Genomic DNA, 7,132 nt, shown 5'->3' with positions numbered 1-7,132 from the left:
TTAACTCATAATGAGTTTTGGATTGCATTCTACACAGTACTCACATAAATTAGTATATTTTATTACATTTTTACCAACACTTTTTCCAACAAACTGAAATGGACTTTTAAAACAATATAAATACTTCTGCATGTCTCAACTTTGAGAATGTCCTCTTCTTCACTGCTGCTGCTGGGTAGCAAGTGATTTCTGCTGACAGTTATCTGCTTGCCAGAGGATATGAATGTGCTAATCTTACTTCCAATATAAACAACAGTTGGGGCAACTTTTTGCAATGTAAATGGTTTGTTGGGTGCATTTTATGACACAGCTTGTGTCATCACAAGCAATGGTCATTGTTTGCTTTTCTTTAAAATTAAGTCAAAGTATTTCACAGCATTGTTTGGCACCAAAATAAATTAGGTCCATTTGTATATGGTCGAAGTGCAATTGTGCACGTAGGCATTTGTACACAGTTTTTAAAAGGGATGCAGTTATATAGAATTCAGAAGACCTGAACTGTATGTAAGGACTTAGAGGGTTTTGTCAACAATGAAGAGAATTAAATACACGGAAAAAAATACATAGGGCTTATGCTTTTCCTCCCAGGTTACTGAGATGTGCACTAACATTGTATTTTCGGGCAATTGTTCATGTCAAGAAAAGATGGACATTTACCCTGGTTGGTTACTGTTTGCTTAAAAATTGCACTTCATTTTTTCCGTATGAATTTGAGACCTATGAAGCTGCCCAAAACCTACAAGTCAGAAGAAATGGATTTAAGTCTTTCTGTTTGTTTCTCCAGAGTAATTTTAAAAGACATTTAAAAAACTGCTATTAACTGAAGTGAACTTCACATTTCCAGTCACTGAGCTCACTGGGAGATGAAAGGATCCTCCTGGCCATTGCTCAGCACTTTCCTTTCACACTGCTTTGTCCCACCATGGAGGTTATTAACTTTTTACAAGCACTGCTCACATCCTCTCTTTGATGGATGGTGCTAAGCTTGTACTTAGATTACAGGATTTCCTAGCAAGGCCATTTCGCTATTTAGAGGGAGAAAAATTTAACACAAGGTGATTTTTCATATCAACCTCTCCATTCTCCCCATGAAAATTTGCATGGGGAAATTGTTTTAAGGAGTTGCCCACCGCACCAGCCTGAGGCCTTAATGGATGGTCATGGGTGTCCCAAGCACAGGGTGCAGCGGCAGGTTTTGGGCTAGTCTTCCCCTGCTTTTTGTGTCCAACTGCAAGTTACAAGGGAGCTTTGCCCTAGGACTTCAATGCTGCTTTCTTGCAGTTCCCACTGGGACACAGGAAACCTGGGGTGACCTGTGGGAAGACTGGATGGGAACAGAGAGGAAAGGTGGCAGAAAGAGGGGGAAAGAAAGCACCCTTTTTCTTTTCTGTAATTGTTGTCCCATTTCAAAGTGGAAAAAATGAAAAAAGAGAAGGTGGGAAGGGAGGTCATAGGGGAAGAAATTTTCCTGCTACCTCATTACTCTCCACTCACTGTAAACTCCCAGCTGGGCCAGCCTAGCTCCTGCCCTTCTCGCCCCTCTGGCCTCTGCACCTAAATTTCTCACAACCTTCTTCCCAGCTGGAAATGTAAATCAAGACACATTCAGAATTTTAAAACAAATAAACCAAAAAACAAAAAACCAAAACCCAAAAATGAAACAAACATGAGTAAGAGAGCCCCATTCTCCTTTATGGATTATGTAAAAACAAATATAGCTGGTTTTCACTGTCTCTAACTTTCTGTGATTTCTAACTGAAGTTTCATGACTCATGAACTTACTTTTCTATCTAAAAAACTTACTAGCTTTGTTTTTTTTCCTTAGTGGAAAAAAAAAGCTGACACCAGATGTTTCTTTAGACCCTTCCCTGTCCTGAGTGAGTAAACACCAGAGACAAACAGGCTGTTCTGTCATCTTGCTCCTCTCCAGAACACCAACAGTTTTACACTTCATTAAGAAAAAGAAATTTAAACTGCTACCAACTGCATTTCCAGCTAAAGATATGTAAGTCTTCACTCTTAAAATTAAATAAAAGTTTTTGCTCATGAATAATCTGACTGTTTATAAGCAGTGTGGTATGATGCACAGATACAATAAAGCCCTTGTGCTGTCCGAGTCCTTGGCTCAAATGAGTGTGTCTCCTGGCCCAGGAAAGCAACAGCCTTTTCTAACAGCTGCCTGTCAGTATTTTTAAACCTTCTCTCCTAAAATAACATGCCAATGTTTGCCTACCTGAACTTACAGGAAGACTGAATGAAAATTTGTGGGCACACCACTGTAAATGGATTTTGTCACGGTTTTTATGATGTCATCACATTATTTATACTGCTGTGCTGAGAAACTGACAATCGCATTTCCCATTTCAGCCCCCTCATCTCTGAAGGCACTTTTGAACTCTTTTTTTTTTAACACCTCTGAAAGTAAGCGGTTGAAATTGTGGAGAGCAAACTACCACTCCTGAGGGGTAGGTGAATGCGTTGGATCCATTCCGCCAGCTGGCATTCAAGCTTGCCATGTTGCTTACGAATATATCCCAAAGCAAACCTCAAAAAACCCCACCACACAGGCAATTTTAATTCCTTCCCTGTTGGTAACACCACTACATTTGTTTAGCAGCTAGGCATGGGATTATGGCACTAGCTAGTATTTTATCTTCTACTTATTTTATACCAAGACATTTGAGAGAGATGAAAGAGTAAACAAGCTCTCAGATCCCAAGATATTTTTGTACTGAGACCACTACATCTGCAAATTACAGGTATTTTAAACTTTTTTTCAATTACACACACATAAAATATTAGATCACTGCATGGTTAGCTAATATTATTTTAATATCACCTTTCATGTAGAAAAATGTTACTTCTACCTCAGTCTTTGCTTAACAAGTAATTCAAAGAACAAATCTTGGGTGTAGGTGTTTTCTCAGCTTACCAAAATTAGTTAAAATTAAGTTTCACTCTATCCTTGTTCAGTAGTCAGAAGATAGAGTTATGTATCTTCTGGGATCCTCTCATCCATTCAAAAATAGATGCCTACTTTCACATGGACACAGGTAGAGTTTTTTTCCACTAGGATCCTGGTGTGCCCCAGGGCAAGACCTAATCTGTGTAAGCCATTGTTTTCACTATAGGCAGTAAAACACATTTATGCATATGTGCATTTTGCAGCACGAATTGTACCCGGTGATTTGCATCATAATTCCCGGAGCGGCTTTTCTGCACAACCCCAGGGGTTTCGGTTGCAGCAGTGGGATGGGTGGAATGTGTTTGTGGATGGTGCTGAGGGATTTCAGACTGCAAAAGCTGTCTGATACGGGTCTGGGGGACATCTGGCAGTGAGGAAAGTACTGACTCCTACCGTCAGTGGGAAGCAGAGCCTGGAGCAAACCCTCTGTAGCTGGGAAGCCAGTTGCTTCATGCTGGGAAAGGTCCTGAGTGGGAACTAAAGCACAAAAACTGTGGGTGATGTGGGGAGGGGAAGCTGGGACAAGGGAGGGAGCAGGGTCACTAAAATAGTCAGGAAGTCTGTCTGGAATCTGCTGTTTCAGTAGTGCCAATGTTTTCAACTTAATCTAAAATCAGATTTCTCCTTTGGTTCCCAGCAGTCCGCAATGCAGCCCTTCCTGTGGAAACCAACCTGAGTTTGTACTTAAATAACTTGTAGAACTGAGGGGCAGCCATGAGGAGGACTCCTTCTTAGAAAATGATATTTATAAAACATTTAGATAGAATATGGTAATTTTTGGGGCTGCATCAGAGCTGGGGATTTGTGGCAGGGTGTCAAAAGCTTTTCCTTGTATTGTTTTGGTTTCTTCTGAACTTGCAGAGTAGTCCCACTTCCTTCAGTATTGCAGCCATCCAGATGGATCAGGGTGATAAATGGTGAGAAATTGCTCTGCAATTTAGCTACATATGGAAAACATGCTTTGAAAAATGTGTTGTTGTCTTTTTAGAGGTGAATGTGGAGATTTTCTGTCTTAGACATATTTTTGTGTCTTTAGTTCTGTTTCCGAGTAGACATTTATGTCTTGATTCCACCAGAGTTAAATTTAAGATTATATTAGTTTTGCAGTCAGGAAGAAAATTATTTATCCTTGCTTGTTTTGCATTTCTGCACCATTAATTCATGGAAAGATGAATTTTTAAGACATAAGCTGCTTTTTTGTTTCCTGTCCCAGGTAGGATTTTTTGACAATGGCAGATTGAGAAATGAAGACTAATTCCTGTCCACTTAGACAAAATTAGACTCATCTGTGCTTCAATTTACACATCCAGACCACATTACTGCAGCTGGCACTGAATCACCTGTTGCTCCTACTTTACTGCTGAAGGAACTAGGGTCAGACAGACTGGAAATGTCCAGTCTGAAATGGTCTTTTAACTTTTGAAGGATGACAGCGTTTATGTGGATGATCTTGATGTGGCCTACATCTCTGATAATATAATTGCTCTCTAAATAGAGAGCCATTAAACACTAGTTTAACTTTGGATAGAGATGCAAGTTCTTTGAATATTAGTTCCTTGAGTGTTTAGAAAGAGCATATTAGCACTTAAGAGCATAATTTGATGTAAATATGTGTGGCAACCAAGTTCATAGGTAACATGAATAAGGATAAATGAATGGAGAGACTTTTGTGTTATGCAGCAAAACACTGAGTCAGATGCAAGCCATTCACTTTCTCCAGTATCCAACAAAATGCCCATGCACTGAGCAATGTCATGCAATATGAGGAACTTGCTGCTGTTTTCTTGTATCACTGCATGCTAGCAAAAAAAAAAAAAAAAAGACAAAATGTTGATTTTTTTATTAACCCAAATTCTGGGATGAGTTTCAGAGTGCCAGAGAAATGGCGATACTCTCTCATGAAGTGTTAACAAGATTGAAGTGTTGTCCAGGCATAGTTGCTGTAGAAACTCATGCTGTTGCTTCATTCTTTGCTCAAAAAGACCATGCAGCCTTCAACAAGAAGGAAACTCCCTCTCCCCACATAGTAAGAACCAGTATCCCCTGAAATGACAATCTTGGATGTCCACCCTAGCATTCAGTACAATGTCACATGCAATTAATGCATCCAAGTAAAACATGGTCACAGGCCATAAAGAAGTGGTGGGAATACCCAACCATGGGCTGTAGGAACCCTATTTTGCATGTGCAAACCTTATAACTTGAGGATAGTCTCTAAGGCATTTTGTGGGGTGTTCTATATGGAAACAAGGTGTCTCAGGAAGTGAATACACTGAAGAGCATTCTGGATAAATTTACTTGTCTCTGGCATTATCAGTCTAATGTTGGTAGTTTCTAGAGAAGATTTAGTTTAAATATACAAAATAAGAGACTATAAATCAGCATTATGATGTTTATATGTTTTCCTTGCAAGATTGATAAATTCTGTGTGTTTCTTGCTTCATCTTATCTTCTCCTAGTTACTCTTAATTTTCAAGATGCAGTTGGTACCCATTTAATCCAAACATTTCAATTCCTGTTATAAAGACATTACTTTACATAATTTTTAACTGCAGAGCTGACTGTATTTAACTAATTTCAAGTTTTCAGATTAGGGGGTTATGAGAAGTATGGTCCACACATGCAGTATCTTCCTTCAGGATGTCTGAGGTTACATTAATTATCAAGCTTCCAGGAGAGGAAACATTAATCATTTGTCTCTGTACATTGCTGGGATTATTCCAAAACCTCCTTTCTTTTCTCTGTCAATATAAATCCAGTAAGGAGAGAAGAGGAAGGTTTAACATATGGTCAGAGATAGAGAGCATGTCCTTTTCTCCAGAAGCATACATCAAAGATTTGCAGAGATCAGGCTGATTCATCAGCAATGCTCTTAGGCCAATATAGGGCCAAGGATGTGAGTTAGTCACAAGCAAAGTGACTTTTGACTTCCATAAACAATTTTTACAGATTATACAATAAATTTATATTTTCCTTGTTCTGCTCCTCCATTCAATAGTCTTCTATACTCCCTTTATAGCATTTCCTTTTGCCCTTATCTCCAAGACAGTAGAAAGAGCCATGGATATAAAGCCTGAAAATCTCTACTCTTGAGCAGAGTCCAGGAATAAAACTCAAAAAGCCATATCATGAACCAGGATGCAAGCAAATGTTTTGTCAAATCAGCTTTGTCCTTAGGCTTCAATGTTGATGATATTGATAGCATGAGGGAACTGAAAACATTACAATGTTCTTGAGGCACATTGTCTGTTCATGTCAGACACAGATGAAGTTTTCCAGAAGAAACACAGCTAGCTAAGATTGGCAGTTCATAGAAAGATCAAGCTGAATGCCATCTGCCTGGAGAATTTTTCATCTAAAACTAACAGTGATACTCTGTTCTCAGCTACATGAGAGAAGCCCAGATTACTACAGCCAAACCAAGTGGAGCCGCTCAAAATTGCTAATGGTGTAGATGTACTTGATTTTCAGAAAAATGCCGAGAGCCTTGTTATTCATTCCCTTTTATTCTCTTGATATGCTCAATTTCCAACTAATTCTTCTTAGTTCACCTTTTCAAACTATCGGCAGTAATCCAGGCTTTCCATCCTTTAGGGAATTTACAATACCATTAGAATCTAAGCCATCTGATCTCCTTTTCTGAAATCTGAGTAACACCATCCATGTGAGTTTGTTTTCTACTACACTGTTCCAAGAGCTAAGGTATCCTGAAATTATCTCGGTGTCTAGAATTGCAGGATCTAAGTTAGACATAGGCCAAAAAGATCAAAGTCACACTGGAGGCATTCACTGTATCACAGTTCTATAGCTTTCTTACATTAGGCTTCTTTCCCAGAAATGCAAAGAAAGGAGGGTAACAGAAACTTGGGGACAAAAGATTTTCTCCTGCTCTCTGTGGAACTACAATGAATTAGAAGAATAAATATTATATAATTAAAAGGAACAACAGGCTTTGAAGGAATGATGTCCTTATGATCAAAAGGCTGCATCATACCTTAAGCTAAAGAGTTTTTCTATTTATACTGTTTAACCACTTGGATTTGCTTTTTAAAAAAAAACAAAACAACTCTATGACCCTGAAGGATAAAACCATGTGGGAAAAGAGCAACTGCCTGAGATTTTTGTCCTGCTCTGGAACTGCTGCACCCTTGTGCAAGAGAATGAACC

Source organism: Camarhynchus parvulus, chromosome 2 (genome assembly GCF_901933205.1).
Source record: "Camarhynchus parvulus chromosome 2, STF_HiC, whole genome shotgun sequence".
Lineage (NCBI taxonomy): Eukaryota > Metazoa > Chordata > Aves > Passeriformes > Thraupidae > Camarhynchus > Camarhynchus parvulus.
The sequence above is the reverse complement of the archived record's forward strand: the minus strand, read 5'-3'. Positions refer to the sequence as shown.